The 19,314-nt window shown below is 43.0% G+C and overlaps 1 long non-coding RNA gene across 1 annotated transcript in view; it reads right to left on the bottom strand.

Annotated features, from left to right (window-relative positions):
- Window positions 1–5,505: 5,505 nt before the first annotated feature.
- LOC121823216 (uncharacterized) overlaps window positions 5,506–19,314 on the bottom strand; it is a 150,907-nt gene continuing 137,098 nt past the window's right edge. The window contains exons 12-14 of the long non-coding RNA XR_013047978.1: window positions 15,436–15,545; window positions 7,802–7,845; window positions 5,506–6,509 (exon numbers count right to left, since the gene is read on the bottom strand). This is a non-coding gene — a long non-coding RNA (uncharacterized LOC121823216). The remainder of the gene's footprint in view (window positions 6,510–7,801; window positions 7,846–15,435; window positions 15,546–19,314) is intronic.

Raw genomic sequence — 19,314 nt, 5'->3', positions numbered from 1 at the left:
CCTGTGCTCAAGTTCTCATGCCCAAGACTTGCCTGCTGGAGCTGGGGTACACAGGGAAAAGTGAAGCATACCGTAAGCCAACAGCCAGCACCAACTGCCAGAGTCAGGGCCGTCTTGGAACTCTGTGGCCAACCAACCCTTAGCAACATACAGACAGAGGGACAGTGTTGTCGGTTTTTATTCTTTTGTCTTGGTTCTTTGGCTCTTTTGGTGGCCGCCACTCAACTCCCAAATAAATCACACACAGAGGCTTATTATTACTTATAAATGCCCAGCCTTAGCTTGGCTTGTTTCTATCCAGCTTTTCTTAACCTAAATTCTCCCATCTACCTTTTGCCTTTGAGCTTTTTCCTTTTCTTACTTATGTATATCTTAATTTCACTCTTATTCCATGGCTGGACATGTGGCTGGCTGACTGTGTGGCTGGCCCCCAGCATCCTCCTATCCTTGTTCTCTTGCTCTTTCTTTTTCTCTTCCCACATTTCTCCTTCTATTTTTTCTCTCTGCCTGCCAGCTCGCCTATCCTTTCTCCTGCCTCACTCTTAGCCATTCAGCTCTTTATTGGGCCATCCGGTATTTTAGACAGGTGCCGTAACACAGCTTCACAGAGTTAAACAAATGCAACGTAAAAGAATGCAACACATCTTTGTATCATTAAACAAACGTTCCACAGCATAAACAAATGTAATGTATCTTCAAATAATATTCTACTATAGGACAGATCTGGGGAAGGGCAACAGGAACACTGTTCAGCCCTGATTCATAACTGGGGGAACTAACTTTACTTCTAGTATTCCCCTGCTCTGTCTTGTCATATCTTTCTTTTCACCCAAAGACAGAGGGAGATGTATAAAAGTGACAGACATAACCCACCACTTGGAAGAAGTTGATTTGCTCATGGCTTCCCTTTCTACATATTGGTCAAGCAGAAAAGGCACGGTGGGGGAGGGAGGTGCAGTGGGGAGGGGCACCAGCAGAGGGGATGACCCCAGCCTTTTGGAATGATACTGCCCCTAGTGGAGAGGAGGGTTCTCCCTTATAGTTTGGGTTCCCACTGGCTGATGGATGCTACCATATGGCAACACCATTGAAGCAGGGGTATGAAAGGAGGGAAGAAAAAGAAAGAAGATAGGGAGGGTGAGAGAGAAGAAAACAGGACTTCTACACTCTCAGTAGCTGTTCTCGTTCTCTGTCTCTCTGTCTCTCTGTCTCTCTGTCTCTCTGTCTGTCTCTCTCTCTCTCTCTCTCTCTCTCTCTCTCTCTCTTTCTCTGCTAGAGCTGGAACTAGGTGTATCTCAGGGGATTTTGTGGTCTGTGCTCTGGCGCTCATTTCTGGAAAACTGAGACAAGCCTGGAGTTTACAGGAAGAGGAGAAAAGGGACTCGATGCACTTCCAGTTCAGTTGTATTTTGAATTCTGTATCCCCGACCCCCACTTTTGCTTGCTACTAATACTTTTTAGAATCCCAAAGCAGGTATTCCAATGCATCACATCAGATTTGACAGGCAGGTTCAGTGAGAACAAGGAGGATGTGGACTTCTGGCTTAACCCAGGTTAGACACTTTCGAAAAACTGTTTCTAGATGCTCTGGTTAGTGAGGATAAGGGAGAGGAGAGAAAGGCAATAACAGGAACATCTGCATTGGGCCAAGCTGATCTCTTCTGACACAGGCCTGGTAGTACCCAGGGACCTTGCTTTGTAAGTCATGACTGGCTGATAGCTACGATGCAAACATTGCCACCAAAGAAAAGAATCCGAAGAGGAGAGAGGCTGGGAGGGTGGGAGAGAAACGCATGTTTCTTTTATCATCTCAACTGGTATTCAAGATTGTAGGTGAGTGGTCATGCTTGACTTATGACAGGTTTTGTTTTTACCAGTTAAGAAGGAAATGATCTTTGAGCTGTTGATTTCTTCTTCATGATCTGAGGTTGTTTCTCGGACGTGATGAGAATGTTCTCTCTGGAAAAGTGCTCTTCCTATGTGGGAACTTAGCTGTCAGAGGTAACTCATTCCTTGGTATCTATGAGCCATGTTGACATTGTTACCTACTCTTAATTCCGGTTTCAGCTTCTGAAGATGACTCCCCCAACTCCTCACCTCACTAATAACTGTATTGTGAAAGTCTCAGGAATCCTGTGGCTCGGTCATTGTCTTTCTTCATCTCGTTGACAACAATGAAGATATTGGACCACAAAATGTAACCCTCCTTCCTGCTTGCCCTGAAATAGGGTTATCTGCCAGTGAAATAAAATAAGCCTCCATCTGTTGGGGTTTATGAAGGTGATAATTAATCACATGGATGATAATTAATTACATCCCTTTCCCCCTTTGAATTCCAAACCAATTTGGAAGTAGACAAAAATGTCAACTAGAAAGCACAGTATCTGTTGTATTGTGTTGCTGTTTGGAGAATGGTGCTCAGACCCACAACCAAAGAAAACTTCCTAGTCCTCCCTCCCCCAAACTAAACCTTAACACCCAGTTGCACCCCAATTGTTCTCCAGGAGGATACTAAGGAAACATCCCTTCTATAGGAGATCAAGGGTGTACCTTTAAATCAGTGAGGGCAGGCTAGCCCATCAATGGGCTGTGTTCAGCTCCATTTCCCAGTGTCAGAGTATGAGTCACTCCTTTAATGGGGGGAAAAAGAAGAAAGGCAAATGGCCACTCTTACACTGCCCTCTGAAAATGAAAGTAGCACGCTGTCCTCAATCCCTTTTGTCACAGATAAAACAAAGTAGTCAATCTGACTCCACACCCATCACAATTCAAAATTGTTTTTAGGCCTGTCTCCTTGTATCAAACTGAAGACCATTCTACAGTGACTCCAGTGAGTCTGCAGAGTGTGGCACCTTTTCACTGAACCTCTCCTATTTTTCACCTAAAAGGGCAGCAACACTGGTCCCTCAAAGGGCATAGGTTTAGAGTGACCAATGGTTTTTCCTTCTATAGAAACTTAATGCAGGCAAGTCCCAAGCTGAGGGCTTTCCACACACTGCTTCCTTTAACCTTCTTGACAGTTTTTTTTATGAAATAAATGCTAATATTATTGCCCTTTCAGAGATGAGAGAATTACGGCCTCGAAAGGCTAATAGTTTCCTGATTTTATGCAAATAGCAATGAAAAGGCCAAATTAAGACCTAGTTAGTCTGTCTGCCGAGCACACACACAATCCCAAAAGCCATTGCCATGGGAAGGTTGGCTGAAAGTACTAAAGGAGACTGTTTCCCTAGGAATAGTAATAAGATGAAAGCCTGCTGGTCACTCAAATGGTCCCCCAAATACATGAGGTAGCACTACACAATGGTTGTGTGTATGAGTGCCAGAGCCTGAGTGCGCCGGAAACTCCCGCTTGACCGCTTGTCATTCACCTGCCTTGGGAGTGTCTTGTGTTTGTCCTGTGAGGTCTTGGGCAGATTGTCTGTGTCTCTGGCTTTCGTCTCCTGATCTGTGAGAGCGGCATAGTGATAAGAACCATCCTTCCTTCCTAGAGTCCTTACCAGTTTGAGATAATTCCGTGAGTTTGAGGTGCCCAGCGGATGGCCCCAAATGTGAACTCAATATGCATTAGCAAACACTGTTGCCTTTCTTCTCTTGGGGAATGATGCTGTCGTTTCTATCTCTGCTATAATTTCAAATCTTTCTAATCTTAATTTTTTTTTTCCCATTCTGCCTCCTTCATGCAGTTTTCATGAAAACCCTTTCTTGGCCAGAGGACTGCTGGCTGAGAGCTCTATTTGGAAGGCGTCCAGGAAACCGACCCTGCCGGGGCCTACCCCATCTCCCTTCCTTGGAGCTTCTGTTAATTGCCATCTGGCTATTTTTAGTTTCTTCAAGTGTGTGCTGGGTGCAAGCAAGAAGGTCCATCCTGCTGTGGGAATGGGCTTGTGTGAGCTGTGGGGCTTTCATTTGGCAATGTTTTGACACTGAATTTGTCAGGGCACCCACCGGTTGCTGGGAACTTGTGAGCGTAAGCAGGAGCTGGGGGCTTATTTTTTCTTTCTTTCTTTTTTTTTTTTTTAACCAGCATTCTCACGGAGGAGAGAATCCCCCCGTTGCTGCACAGCTTAGCGCATCCAAATGTGAGGTTGGCACCGGCGGAAGGAATTTAGGGATTTGAGGCTTAGCAGAAAGCATAAATAACAAACACGCAACGCAAGCTACTTAGGCTGTCGGCTGATGTGCAGATTGGCAGAGGCTGCTCTTGGGCTCCTCTCGTGGGAATTTGATTTGGTGTAGGATTAGCATCTCAGTTGGGTCAAAAATCCTCCCTTAGGTCTATTCCCAGTCCTGCCCTGAAACTCTCTTCTCATTTTAAAACCCCACACCCCGGGCACTAACGCGGTATGCCAATGAGGCTGACCTTACTCGTGTCCAGGAATGGAGGATGCAGCCTAGGTCTGCCCCGTGGTTCTGTCTGTCAGCTCCTGTTTCTGTCTGGTGCTTCTAACCCTCCCCTTCTCAGCCTGAGCATTGTTGCTAACCCAGTGACAGCAGACGCCTTGTTCAGAGCCATGTCAGGACAGGGCTCACAGGTCCTGCTAGCAGCTTTCTGTTTCCCATCTCATCCCATCCTTGGTTGTTATCATGATGCTGGGCTTCCAGCATCAAAAACCAACTCTGTTAACTGAAGGAAAACAAAATAGTCCTAAAAAGAGACATCCGATAACTTGGAGGCTGCATAACCAGAATGCTTTGGAAATCCCTGCTGCAGGGTCTATCTCGGGAAGACACAGTGCAAGCAGAGACTCTACCCCTACAGGGCAGTCACTCTAGTCTTGATTTCTGTCCTTAGAACCTCCCCTGTGCAGCTCTGGGATCTGGAGGTGGCTATAACCTCACGGAGTGAACTTGACACAGTCCCTGCACACTCTGAGCTCTGGCCCTCGCTCCACTCCTCTCCCATGCAAGTGTCTCTTAACTGCAGCGCCTCCACCAGGCCTGTGCTTTAGCGATAGGCTTGTAGGAAGGGAACCTGTGACAGGCTGATGCTGTCCTGTGGCATGGGGGTGGGGATTCCCTACACAGAAAAAGGAGTTCAGGTTCTCGGAAACACAAAAGGACAGCAGATACTCCCTCCTGTGTGACAAACAAAAGCATCCAGGTCGTTAGGTGCCTAGTATAAATGAAGGAACCAGGGCTGCAGAAATGAGGCTCATTTGCTTCAGAGTAACACCAAGTGACATGAGCAATGGGCAGACTTGGGTCTGTCTGTAGGCCAGCCTCCCTGCAGGATGATTTGGAAATCACAGAAAACCATTCTTTATGTGGTCCAGGATAATAAGGACTGATAAGCTGGTGTTCTGATTGTTTAGTATATGACCTTTTGAACTGTATTGTGGGCAAAGTATTATTGCCTGAAGTTTTCCTGGGAGATGTGAACAAATGTTGACTGAGCCTAGATGGTACCAATAAGAAAATAAGATAACACTTACACCAAGGTGCAAACTGGAGGACCAATAATTTTATTGGGCTTATGGCTGAGGTGTTACTTACAGAAGTGTGGGTAACCCTGAAGCTGTAATCCACCAAAGCATCTCTCTCCAGCCTAAGTGGAGACTTCCCCAAAGCTATGCAGTTGGAGTCCCTATCCGTGTTAAACTTCCATTCTCTAGATACTCAAGAACCTCCCCAGAACACATGCACCTGGGGCAGAATTACATATAGATGGCAGGGACAGACGCATAAGAGGCAGTAGCTGAGGTCTAGACTAATGACCTTCCAAGTTTAACAGTCCTTTTAGAACACGTGTGTGGGAGAGGATGGCTGTTACGCTCAGAGAACATGGTTCTGTAAAGGGTGTGAAGATGAAAACCAGTCTTTCTGAGCAGGCACATGTGTAGGGATGTTTCTTATTTCTATATCTTGTGCTTTGAAAGCTGGCAGAGTTTCCCAGGGTTGCCATAACAAATTACTACAAATGGGGTAACACAGTACAGAAGAAACATACTGTGCACAATCCTGGAGCTGGGACTCCAGCATCAAGATGCCTGCAAGGCCAAGCTCACTCTGGAGGCTGTAGGGGAGGATGTTCCCTCGCCTCTTCATGCCTTCTGTAGAGGTTGCTGACAACGGCTGCTCTTAGGCCCATCACTCCAACCTGTGCCTGAGCTCGCCTCTGTCCCTAGGTGCCTGTGTGCCAGTTTCTCTCTTCCCACAGTGGCACCAGTCACACTGTATTGAAGTCCCAACTGAATCCAACAGGACCACATCTTAACTCAATGCTAGCTGCATGAATTTTATTTACAAGTAAGTTCACACTCAAGGTTCTAGACAGACACAAATCCTTGAGGAATCTTCAGAAAAGTTAAACTGTACATCATCTCTGTAACACCCCTGCATTAAGTCTCTGAAATAGAAATGAAGAGAAAGGGGTAGAAAATTGGTGTGGGTTTTTGCTGATCTCTGTGGTCCCTTAAATCCAAAAGAAAACTCCATATGGGTTTTCTGATTGTAGGTGTAGAGCAGAGGGTACGTCTGCAGGTTCTGCGCTTGGGCAGATTCTGGTGCTGAAACAGAGAGTAGAGAAAGATGCCAGAGTCCACAAAAGGAAAGACTTTAATATGGAAGCAACAGCCTTCAAAGATAGCTAGGAAGAATTGTGAATGAGCCTGGATCTCAGCCTGGGTGTTAGGGTAAGTAGAAAAAGGAAGCTGGGGGCTGGCGGGCACAGTGCAACAGGTGGACTTTTAGTTAACGTATCTACACTCATAGCCCTCCTTTGCTCCCTTTGACATGGTGACATGTGATCCTAATTTTTCTTCAGTTAATTTTAAATTGAGACAAGAGTATGACTACATAGTGACTCTGAGAACTTAGCAGTGACTGTGTGGAGAGTCTTAGCACATCTCCAGCGTGCTGCACACAGAACTGGGGAACTACCATCAGAGATCACCGTAACTTCCAAGAGCCTATCCAGGCTGTGAGGCAGGATAGACTCGGCTATGCTACTGTAGCAATCTACCCCTAGGCCCCGATAGTGCACACCACCAGGGCCTTACTTCTCACTCACATAACCTGCCCATTATGCTTTGAATAGGGATCATCCTTGTTCCAGCCTTCATGTGAAGCATCACTAACTCCTATGGACAGTCTTACTTCTCAATTCTCTCACCTAGAAGTAGCCAGTGTTACTTCTTACCATGTTAATGGGCCATTAGAGGTCATATGATCACTCTGAATTTCAAAAAAGGAAGGGGAATGCATGTGTGCACAAGAAAAAACAGGAATGTGTGGCCAATGACACTACTGGTTATCACCTCAGGTGTCACTTTGCAAGCTCATCCAAATGGGACAAGTTTGCTAAGTTATTATTCTTAAGTCCCTACTGTTCACTGGAGGTAAATTATAAAGGGAAGGGGATACTGAATAATTAATATTTCCATTAAATAGTCCTATTGGATTAAATTCTGCCTGGTGGCTGAATGAGCAAGGTCTGTTTGAAAGTTGCTGCTGTTGCATTTCTAAACCTTGAACTCTGTCCACGGCATTGCTGTAAATGGCCAATTTGGGCCAACTACTGACTTGCTAAATGTTAATATAGAATACTGCACAACAGCAACTTCCATTGCCCATGCCTTCATGTTAATATCTGCTGTCTAAGATGCAAAAGTAAGCACATAGAGATGTAAGACCACTAAAAAACAATCAAACTAAAGTCACCTAACAAGGTCTTCAAAGTCCTAAATTAGGACCCCTCTGTCCAGCACCGAACCTGAAGCTGAGCTCTGATGAACTTGGACCATCCACTCAAAGCCTCTTTTCACTTCATTTTCTAAATCTGAACTATGAACACAATTACCTTCAAGCAGTGACTTGCATTTAGAACTGAAAAATTCCAGGAACCTAGAACAGACAGAATCATAGGAAACTATTAACAAACATGATGATGTTCTTATTGCTCAGTGGCAGAGGGAATCTCACTCTATCTGGGGAAGGAAAATGAGGATGATTTCTCCACTAGTTATCATCCCATATTAGTCAGTGTGAGCCACCTCTAATACAGGCATTAATGCTCTTCTACTCTGTGAGTGTACTGTGTGAATGCCAAGTGGGCACATAGAGCTTGTCCTGCCTCTAAACAACATGAATGAGGTGCACACTGATTCATGATGCCTGCTCAGAACCTGTATGAGGCACTAGGAGAGGCCTGGCAGCAGGCTTCTCAGGTAGGCATTGTTAGAGCAACAGCATTAGCAATGGAACCCATCTCCAGGTTTCAAAAGTCAATGCCAGTAATTCCTAGGACCCCTCTGGTGAAACTGCAAGGCATGTGCCCTGCTATATAAAACAAGAGTGAATTAGAATCAGCAGTGATGAGCCAGGTCAAGCTTTCTCTTCTCCTTTCCAGTCTCCAAATCCTTTCTTTCTACTAGCTCTGCATTTCTGAAACAATATCATTTCCCTCCTCATGTATATCAGTATTAGTTATTACTCATATCATTCCTAGAATAATTTAAATGATTCCCAACTACTTTTTCTCCTTGTACCAATAAAGGTTGCATTCCCAGAAGAGAGTAATCCCCAGTCAAACTGGCTAAAACAGTTCTAAGACAGTGTGACCCTAGAGCACTTTTCATTTGTGTCTGGTTCTACCAAGTTGTTGCTGTTGAACAGTCTTACTATAGCCCAGGCCGACCTCAAACTCAGGATCTTCCTGGCTGTATCCACTGCCATGCCTGGGTCCATGATGTTTTAATCCAGATGCATCATGTTCAAATATTAACCATGTCCAGGAAATAAAAGACATCTTTTTGTATGTTTTAGGAAGGAGAAACTCTTTCCCAGCAATCCATCCCTCCTAGGTTTCCCTTCAGGTCTTATTAACATATTTCTATCTCCCAAGCTTACGCCCATCATTAGGAAGAAAAGAGAAGGCACCTGTTTGCCCTAGACCAGTAAGAACCCACTTGCTGGAACCAGCAAGGTTACCCATGTGGAGGAGGATATAGTGTAGATGTAACCAACCGTCTTATTAAAATAAGAAACACAGAACCAATGTAAAAGAGAAAGCCGAGAGGTCAGAGCTCAGAGCTAAAATCTTACCTCCTGCAGTGCTCCTAGCTTCCCCGAAAGAAAGCTACTTCCTGTGTGTCTATCTTTAAATAGTCTTTCTGTTCTGCCTTCTCATTGGTTATAAACCCAAACACATGACTGCCTCATCACTGCCTGTAAGTACCGCCCTCCAGGTCTTAAAGGCGTATGTCTTCCATGCTGGCTGTATCCTTGAACACACAGAAATCTACCTAGCTCTTCTACCAAGTGCTGGGATTAAAGGTGTGCACTGCTGCCACTGCCGCCGCCGGCTGCCGCCGCCATGCTCTTGCTATGGCTCTAATAGCTCTGACCCCTGGGCAACTTTATTTATTAACATACAATTAAAATCACATTTCAGTACAAATAAAATGCCACCATAGATATAGTAAACCGGAAGTTCTTACTGAAAGAGGGAAGGTGAGGTGGCTGGTGTTGGTTAGGAATTCATTGTCTGCTACTCATCTCTGGCCCTGATCCATGTCATGCTGAGATGGGGTGCTGCTGATAGGCAACTATTATGTCATTCTGTTGATGACTCAGTGGTGATCCTGCTTTGCATAAGAATCATGACCAAGGCTCTAAACTTTTTTTGTGCTTTTGCTTGTTCAAGTCTCAGCCATGCTCCCCTAATGCTTCTGCCTCTGATATCTCATGCTCCTGAGGTATCACTGGCTTCCAGCTCTTATTCTTAAGTTCCTTGTGCATACTTCCCAAGAGTCCTACCTAGCCCTGCATTCAGTTTGTACAACCTTGTCTTATTTTATACTGTTCACTCTTGTGGCAGTTTGAATGAGAATGGCCCCCCAATAGGCTCATATATTTGCATGTTCAGTTGCCAGTTAATGAACTATTTGGGAAAGATTATGAGGTGTGGCCCTGTTGGAGTAGGTGTGGCCTTGTTGAAGTAGGTGTGTCACTGGCTTTAAGGTTTCAAATGCTCACACCAGGCCCAGTGTCTCTCTCTCTCTATGCCTACTGTCTGTGGATCAGGATGTAAAGCTCTCAGCTACTGCTCCAGCACCAAGCCTGCTTACAAGCTGCTATGCCATGATGATGAAAGACCAATCCTCAGAAACTGTAAGCAAATCCCTAATTAAATGCCTCCCCTTATAAGTTGCCTTGGCCATGGTGTCTTTTCACAGCAATAGAACAGTAATGAAGACAACTCTCCAGGTCATTTCAGTGAAGTCTCCTCTAACACAGGAGACTTCCCTCCTTCCTGCTCTGTGCCTTTTGTCATTCTGCCATTGCCACTTCAGCACACTGCTGTATTCGTCTCTAACAGGCCTCTTCCTCCATGTGTCTTTCCTTCTGCCAAACAGCCATGCTGGATCCTCTTCACACTCCCAGAACCTCCAAGTGCCTGGAGCAATGGGCAACAAGACACACTTAATAGATGTCTGACAAAGGAATCGGTACTTGAGGTTTGGGGCCAAGTGAGTGTCAGAATCTATTCCTGCCTTCTGAAGAGGGAATAACCATAGGAAGATAAAGTAAAAGTGGCCAATAGGCTTTGTAGATTCCCAAGTCTTAGAGAGTTGTAAAATAGTAGGCAAAAGGGTGGAGAGCATATGAGAGATACATTTATCCGTCCCCTGCCGGAAGACTAGGGGAATGAAATGCAGGTACTCATAAAAATTAATTCTGCATTATTTAAACACGGGCAGCCCTCGGGGTGAAAGGAAGTTTCGCTGCACAGCAGATACAGAATTCTGTCTTATGAGGAGCTGTTGTGGCAGAATTCTGCCATAATGAAAGTGCTAATTATCCGAACAAGACTTAAGTCCGAGCCGCAAAGGCTGCGAAAGGAATCTTCCGCCACCCTTGAGACACTTAGTTAGAGGTGTGATTGACAGCAGAAGCGGGTGCAGTTTCCTCATTCTGTTACTGCCTAGGAGCCGCTCAGCCAACCTGCCAGGTCGTAGTTAGCCTACCAGCAGGCTTGGGTGTGGGCTCTGGAGCTATGGGCTATCAGTGTTGACGGAAGCATATGCAAGAGCCTGGGCCAGGTCTAACTTTGGGCTGCCTGGGAGAGGAGGGAAAGACAGTTAGAATAAGCAATGGCTTCAAGGAGTTATGGCTGGAGGAGTTCACAGGTGGGCAGGGGACAGAGTTTAGGAATATAAAGTATTCAGTCATGGCAGCTGGGGCATTGCAGTTCTGAGCCTTTTCTAAGGTGTGTAAACAAGGAAAGAGAAAGGAATAATAACAAGCCTCATGTGAGGAATTAGTTATGGGATAATAAGGACCCTGACATGGAAAGGCAGTTTATGAGTAGCTGGGGCCAAACATAAGGCCAACAGTGTGGTAAAGAGGTACAAAGGATGACTTAGAATTGAAAGGGAAGAGACTGACTAAGAGCTTAAGGTTAGAGTTAGATGATTAAACAATCTCAACTCTGCCATTCATCAAGTCCGTGACTGACCTCTTCTGAGCACCAGTGTCTGTGCCTATAACACATTGAAAATGACAGCACTGCATTATCAGGTCCTCAGCACCAGTAAAGAAGGCAATGTTTACAAACTGCTGGGCAGACACAGCCTCTGACAACTACACACACTTGATATTTACTTTTACTCTTTTATTCTGCATAGTTTGGTTTCATACGTTCTTAATACTTTGGCTATTACCTTTTTAAATTAAACCTAAGAAAAAATATATATTTAATATTACATGGAGCTATATTGTTCATGTCCAAACATTTCACAGGATTTTTTTTTGGGGTGAAGAAATCAAAAGGACATTCTAAAAATAAATCAATAAAATAAACAAACTTTATTTACCAATGAATTCACAGGACATTTGGCCGATGTTAAATGGACCAATTGTTGATTTTTCCTTATTGGCTTTGCAGACATTTCATAACACTTTCTTATGCTATGTGAAAAAAAGAATTGACCATGTCTACATTTACTGTCTGGGTATCTAGTAGGCAGTTGAGAATGAACTTCCTCTCTAGAAGGACATGGGACACAAGAGCCAACTGGATCATAAAGTCATAATAACATGTCAGTGGCAAAAGAAAGGCATCTTTTAGAGAATTCTTAAAGTCACCATGTTAGGGGCTGAAGAGATATCTCAGTTGTTAAGGGTACATACTGCTCTTGTTGAGGACTGAAGTTCGGTTTCTAACACCCAAGACCCATAGTTGCCTGCAACTTCAGCTCTAAGGGATTTAATGTCCCATTCTGGACTCTACAGAAGGAACTTGAAGCAGCTGGTCTTATTCATCCACAGTCAAGAGCAGAGAACAATGAATTAATGCATATATGTTAGTGCTTAGATTTGTTACAATAAATAATTTACTACTTAGGGAATGGTGCCACCCATTGTGGATGGATCTTCTCATTCCAGTGTAATCAAGAAAATTCCCTACAAGGTAACCAATCTTGATTATCCTTCACTAAAACTCCTTTGCTAGGTATTCTAAATGGTGTCAAGTTGACAGTTAAAACTAGCCATAACACTAAGCAATTGACCATTCATCAGTGAAAATGATAATAATTATGAATGTTACAAAGGAAGAGTATGAAAGGTGAAAACAAGAAAGCATATAACAGGAGAATTCAGCCCAGGAGGGGGAAAAAGGTCAGGCAGAGATGCTTGTGATCTGAGGAATGAGTTGGTAGATCATCAAGGATCCTCAAAAAAATTACAGCACACCCAACAGGAATATTTCAGATAAGTGGCTATTTCCAAAGATATGAGAGAATTCAGGAAACCAACTAACTAACAAGAGATGTGAAGCTTTCAGCACTAGCAAGGGTGGCCTTGGCATTGGTCTAAAGATGATTGCCTAGAAACCCGAGGAAATGTTAGTGGCTGTGTAGGCTGGGTCAAGAATTCCTTTACTGTCTTCAAAAGGGACAGGCAGGTTTATTATTTATTCTGTCCATTCAACAAAGATTCTATGAGTCTCTACAATGCACCAGTGTACCATGAATCCGAATTCTAACAATAAAAACCCAGGGTCAGATATCAGGGTGAAAACTGAAAAATCAGAGAAGTAGAGCAGTCAGCTACTAGAGTTCTTACCTCTATGAAATCCTCAGCTTAAAAGGACACCGAGCTCTTGTTTCCTCCTTCCTTATATTCTTTTCTCTGCCCAGCTATATCACTTCCTGTCTCCATCTCCCTAGTGCTGGGATTAAAGGTGTGAGATCCCAAGAGCTGGGATCAAAGGTCTGTGCCACCACTGCCTGGCTCTGTTTCTCTTTTAGACTAGATCAATCTTGTGTATCCCAGGGTGGCCTTGAACTCACAAAGATCTTTCTGCCTCTGCCTCTGCCTCCTAAGTGCTAGGATTAAAAGTGTGTGCCACCATTGCCTGGCCTCTGTGGCTAACTAGTGGCTTAGCTTTGCACTCTGATCTTCAGGCAAGCTTTATTTGTTAGATCACAAACAAAATATCACCACACATCAGAATCACACAGACATAGAAATAGTAGCCCAGGGAAGGGCTGTGACATTCAATATGGGGGATACAACATGTCTATGGAGTTCCCTGAAGGAGAAGACCAAGAGAATGATCATTGGATCTCACTGTCCTCATTTCCTCTGACCACCTCTTGTGTGGATGGATTTTTCTTTGGGCTGCCAGCTCACGAAAAAATGACATAGAGACTTATCATTAATTATGAAAGCTTGGCTTTAGCTTAGGCATGTCCCATTAGCTCTTAAAACTTAAATTAACCCATATCTTTTAATCTATATTCTTTTATGTGGCTCGGTTACCTTTACTCTGTACTACCCATCCTGCTTCCTCAATGTCTGGTTGGTAACTCTGCCTTCCAGAATTCTCTCTGTTCCCAGAAGTCCCTCCTAACCTCTTCTTGCCTAGCTAATGTCCATTCAGCTCTTTATTGAACCAATCACAGTGATACATTTTCACATAGTATAAAGGAATATTTTGCAAAATTTTTTCCATTTTGTCTAAATAAAAACTCTAACATAATAAAATTATAAACAATAAGAACAACTATCAGGTAAGAATTACATTCACGCCGGGCAGTGGTGGTGCACGCCTTTAATCCCAGCACTCTGGAGGCAGGGGCAGGTGGATCTCTGTGAGTTCGAGGCCAGCCTGGTTTCCAAAGCGAGTTCCAAGATAGGCCTAAAGCTACAAAGAGAAACTCTGTCTCGAAAAAAAACCAATGAATAAATAAAATTTTAAAAAAAAAGAATTACATTCACAATGCCCAGTCCATTTGTATTTGGCAAATTCAGAGAGAATACACCATTATCTATCCTCTCTTGATGAGTCCAAAGTTTTGTACCTAATTTACTTTCTATACTACAGCTATCTAATCTGCAACCCCATTAAAGACCCAAGGAGGATATAATATTACCTGAGTAAACAGGAAGTGCAGAGCAAACAACTTCCAAAATGATAAGAAATGACTTAAACAGCTGTCTGCCTGGACAGTCACCCAAGGTTCCTCTGTAACACTGGGGCATCCATCTACAGGCCTAGAATATCTGACAGACTTTTCTGTGAAACAGGAATTTTGAAGAACTGACTCACCTTGTCTTGGCAAAGTTTGGCAGTTGCCTTATTTTGTGTTCTGCTTGTTCAATTTGGACAGCATACTGTCAGCAGTCGAGGCAAAGGCAGTATCTTTGCCCAGTGGCTAATTTTGCCACAAATGAAATCAAACTCCATATAGAGGTTTTTCAATGCCCATAATCCTCTTTTGGAACAAATTGGTGCTGCCAGGAGCAGATGTGTCTCATTATCATGAAAAGCCCTATGTTATCAAAACATTAAAATGCCATATTCTGTAGGTCTCTAGAGTGTTTGAAAGCCATCTATCTATTTAAAATATGTCTCTGATTGGTCTTGAAAATATACCTAACATGACTATAAGTTTGATTGTTATAGATGACTAACTACTAACCTATAATTCCTTATCATACTGAATAGCTTTCAAGGACTAGAAATTTATATTACATTTTAAAATGAGCGGCATAGGTATAATACCTTAAATAAGAATAGAAACATATATACAGTATAACAAACATAACCTTAAGTTTGTATCAATATACAAAAATTCATACCAAAAATGTAAGATATTTGAGACTAGTAGTTGATTCTTTAGTTAGAAAGTAGATTCAGCCAGGCAATGGTGGCACATGCCTTTAATCTCAGCACTCGGGAGGCAGAGGCAGGTGGATCTCTGTGAGTTTGAGGCCAGCCTGGTCTACAGAGTGAGTTCTAGGAAAAGCACCAAAACTAGACAGAAAAACACTGTCTCAAGCCCCCCCCCCAAAAAAAAAAACAAAAAAAAAAAGAAAAAGAAAAGAAAAGAAAGTAGATTCAATAATCTACCCTTTCCTAATATCTCTTCCCCTGCCCCGCCTATTTTTGTTTTGTTTTTGGAAAAGATCCATGAATCTAACCTTTGCAGCTGAAACTGTTCTGGATGCAGTACCTCTGGATGCAACAGAGGTACTATAAGAAGTTGGATCACCTAGGGCATCTGTTTCCATTGGTGTCTGGTCCTCTTGTTCTGAAAACACACAAACTTTCAAAGGTAACATACATGTCTGCATTAATACATGTACGGACTGTGCATTGTACAGAAGCCAACCAAAGATGATTTTTTTTTTTTGCTTTATGTTTGAGCAAGTAAAATATATGTTACCTGTCTTTTAGTTTTTCTAGGTTTATTTCTTTATGTCTATAGCCAGGATTTTCAGGGGTTTCCTCCTACCCCCTCATTTAACCTGATCTTCTTTAACCTTGAACAAATCCACAGCCTTTCATTCCCTGTGGAAACAAAAGCATAACCTCTTCCCCAAAGCAATACATTTTCTGACTTCCATTTTAAAGTTAAGGCATCTCTAAAGTACCTAGGCTGGTTTAATTCAGCAGTCCCTTCCACAATCCAGTGTCTCTCGGGAGCTGTTGTTCTCTGTTCATTAGCATTCAAAAAATTCAAAATCAACAAGAAATCATATAAAATCCAGACTCTCTGTGTATTTTCCCATCTTTACATGGCTTATATTTTTGTTGTTGTTGTTGTTTTGTTTTTCAAGACAGGGTTTCTCTGTGTTGTTTTGGAGCCTGTCCTGGATCACGCTCTGTAGACCAGGCTAACCTTGAACTCACAGAGATCTGCCTGGCTCTGCCTCCTAAATGCTGGGATTAAAGACATGCACCACTGCTGCCCAGATCATGGCTTATATCTTTTTATATTGTTTTATTCTCTCTTTAAAAAGTTATCTTATTGTTTATAAACTATTTTTATGACTATCTGTACCAATTTTCTTTTCTTTCTTTTTTTTTTTTTAAACACACTGTAACCTGTTTACAGGTTTTTTTTTTTTTTTTTTTTCCTGTCTGGATCTGTCTTTACTGAGCATCTGCAGCATTCTTTGATCACATGAGACAAATCTTAAACTGTTACATCAGCCACCATGTGGCTTACCTTAGTGCATGGCACTGGTACATGGTGCTGCTAGCTGGTTCCAGCCAAAGGCAGTGGTTGGTAGCTGTGTCTCTGTATGCCACTGAGCCTACCAGAGAGACTGCAGTCACCAGGCAGCCATATTTGATTCCGTGTTCCATACTTTTTTTTTTGTTTTGTTTTTTAAGCTGACTTAGGACTTATGTGGATATACATGGCCCCACATTGAGCACCATATGTAGATGGATTTTTCTTTGGGCTGATAGCTCACAAAAAATGACATGGACAGTTATTACTAATTATGAAAGCTTGCTTGGCCTTAGCTTAGGCTTGTCCCACTGGCTCTTTTAACTTGAATTAACTCATTTATTCTAATGTACGTTGTGTTGTATGTCTCATTACCTCATCTCTCCATACTGCTCATGCTGCTTTCTCCTCGTCTGGCTGGTGACCCCACCTTTCTTCCTGTCTGACCCCTTTGTCCCCAGAAGTCCCACCTAACCTCTCCCTGCCTGGCTATTGGCCATTCAGCCCTTTATTAAACCAATCACAATGACATATCTTCACACAGTGTAGAGGAATATTCCGCAACACTTTGCTTAGCCAATCCCAAACAAAGTCAGATGGCCAGGAAGCCCACTGGTGCAGTCCATGAAAACCAGACTCCTGGTGGACAGCAGAATAAAGGGGGGTGAGGACAAGTCTAAGGACAAAACAGAAAATATCCAGCATCATAACCACGGAGGGCTCAGCTGTTAAGGGCCAGAGGACCAGGGTTCAATACCCAGCACTCACATGGCAGCTCACAACCTTCTGTAATTCCAGGATCCAACACATTCCTACAGTCATACATATAGGCAAAACACCAATAAAATCAATAATAATAATAATAATAATAATAATAATAATAATAATAATAAGCACTTTTGCTCTTTCAGAGGACCTGGGTTTGATTCCCAGCTCTACATGGCAGTTCACAACTGTAATTCCATCTCAGGGTATCTGATACCTGCTCTAGTTTTGGCAGGTCCCAGGCAGGCATGTGGTACATGCAGGCAAAACATTCATACACATAAAATAAAATAGTTTAATTTAATTTAAAATAAGAAGGGCAGAGATCATGTAGGAAAAAATGAATGGAAAAGAGAGGAAAGGTTTGTGAAGCGGCCTATAAGTCACAATACAAGAAACAGGTGAGGTTCAGAAGACAAGGAATGTTGAGTGAAACAGCTCACGATAAAGATCTTAGATCAGGCGAGAGTACCCTGAGCTTGTCCTCTTGGGGTGACTTCTGATGTGGTGGTATCTGCAAAGTCATCACGGCTGATGTAAATCATAGGCCTTTTCCAGACATAGTTTAGCTGATGTTGGAATTAGGAGATTACCATTTTTGGGTCTTCCCCCTTCATTTATTTAGCCAATAGATATTTATTAATGGTTTTTAGATTTTCTACTGTGCTGGCCAGAGGCTGATACATAAATGATATGACCTGTATTGGGGGAGAACGTGGGCTAAGCAGGAGAGTTAGGCATGCATGGAATGCTTGCACTAGCCTATGATGTGTGCATCATATGTGTCCTATGCAGAGAGCTGAGCACCAGGAGCCTGAGAACCTTGTTTAGACTGGGTGAGAAAGTCAGGGAGCACATCCCAAAGCTACATCTTGAAGAATGAGTTTCCCAGGTAAAAAATTGAGCAGAGGAATGTCACCAAAGTGAAATAATTGATCATTGTATTCCAATTACTAAAAAATAAGCCATCCTTATGTCTCAATCGTTTGTCATAATACTGTATTCTTGTCCATCCCATCTCCAGTGCCTTTTGGATAGCCAACCCAGAAACACATATTCTTTCTCAATATTGCTGGATTAGGAACAGAAAGCACTGATGATCACAACTTGTAGGGTCTTTTTCTTGTTTCCTGGATTCTACAGATTAAACACACAAATCTAAAGATTTGATGATAGGTTCTACATGTGAGTGGGAACATGCCTTATTTATCTTTCTATGTCTGGGTTACTTCACTATCATCCCATCTTAATTTGGAACTACCATAAATCAAAGATGTATTTAATACACCTAACCTATCCAAATCATAGTACACCAAGGCAACGTCATGTGACTGGGAGCTGCAGTTCACCTTAAGTGCTCAATGGTACATGGCAGTATACTATTACATATCACTAGTGCAGAGAATGTTCAGACTTCAGAATTGGTAGTAGAGTTTCTGCTGAATATGTATCCCTTCCATAGCTCTATAAACTCAGAAATTCTTCAATGGACCCGTCATAAACTAGAGATTGCTTGTGTTGGAAGCATATGCTGGACCCTTAGCCTGCAGTGCCTCATCACATCCCCTAATATACTCTTGGTAGAAGTGGCCCTGTGCATGCACAGGTACAGGAGTATAGAATGCCATCCTGGTGAGGCAGCTGCTTCTGAACAACTCTATGCTGAGAAGACATGAACATTTGGTTTGGCTGTTAGCTGCCACTGACTCGGAGAATTGCAGAAGATATAGCAAGAATCAGGAAAGGGGTAGAATTCTTGAAGAGTGCAAAGAGAGAAGAATACAGAAGAGGCTAAAGAGATTGCTTGATAGCCTAGTGCAACAGAAACAGCCCAAGGCAACCTTCTCGTCCTTCTCCAGATATGTGAAGCCATCAGAGGTGAAATATGGTTGGAAGCACATCTCTTCTGCCCTTTTCTCTCATCTTTTGCCACACAAGAAGGGAGCCACTGGAGCTGGGGAGATGGTTCAGCAGTTGAGAGCGTTTGCTGCTCTTACAGAGACCCTAAGTTTTGTCCCCAGCACCCATATTGGTGGCTCACAACAGCCTGTAACTCCAGCTCTAAGGGATATGGTGC

This window comes from Peromyscus maniculatus, chromosome 1 (genome assembly GCF_049852395.1).
Source record: "Peromyscus maniculatus bairdii isolate BWxNUB_F1_BW_parent chromosome 1, HU_Pman_BW_mat_3.1, whole genome shotgun sequence".
NCBI lineage: Eukaryota > Metazoa > Chordata > Mammalia > Rodentia > Cricetidae > Peromyscus > Peromyscus maniculatus.
The sequence above is the reverse complement of the archived record's forward strand: the minus strand, read 5'-3'. Positions and strand labels throughout refer to the sequence as shown.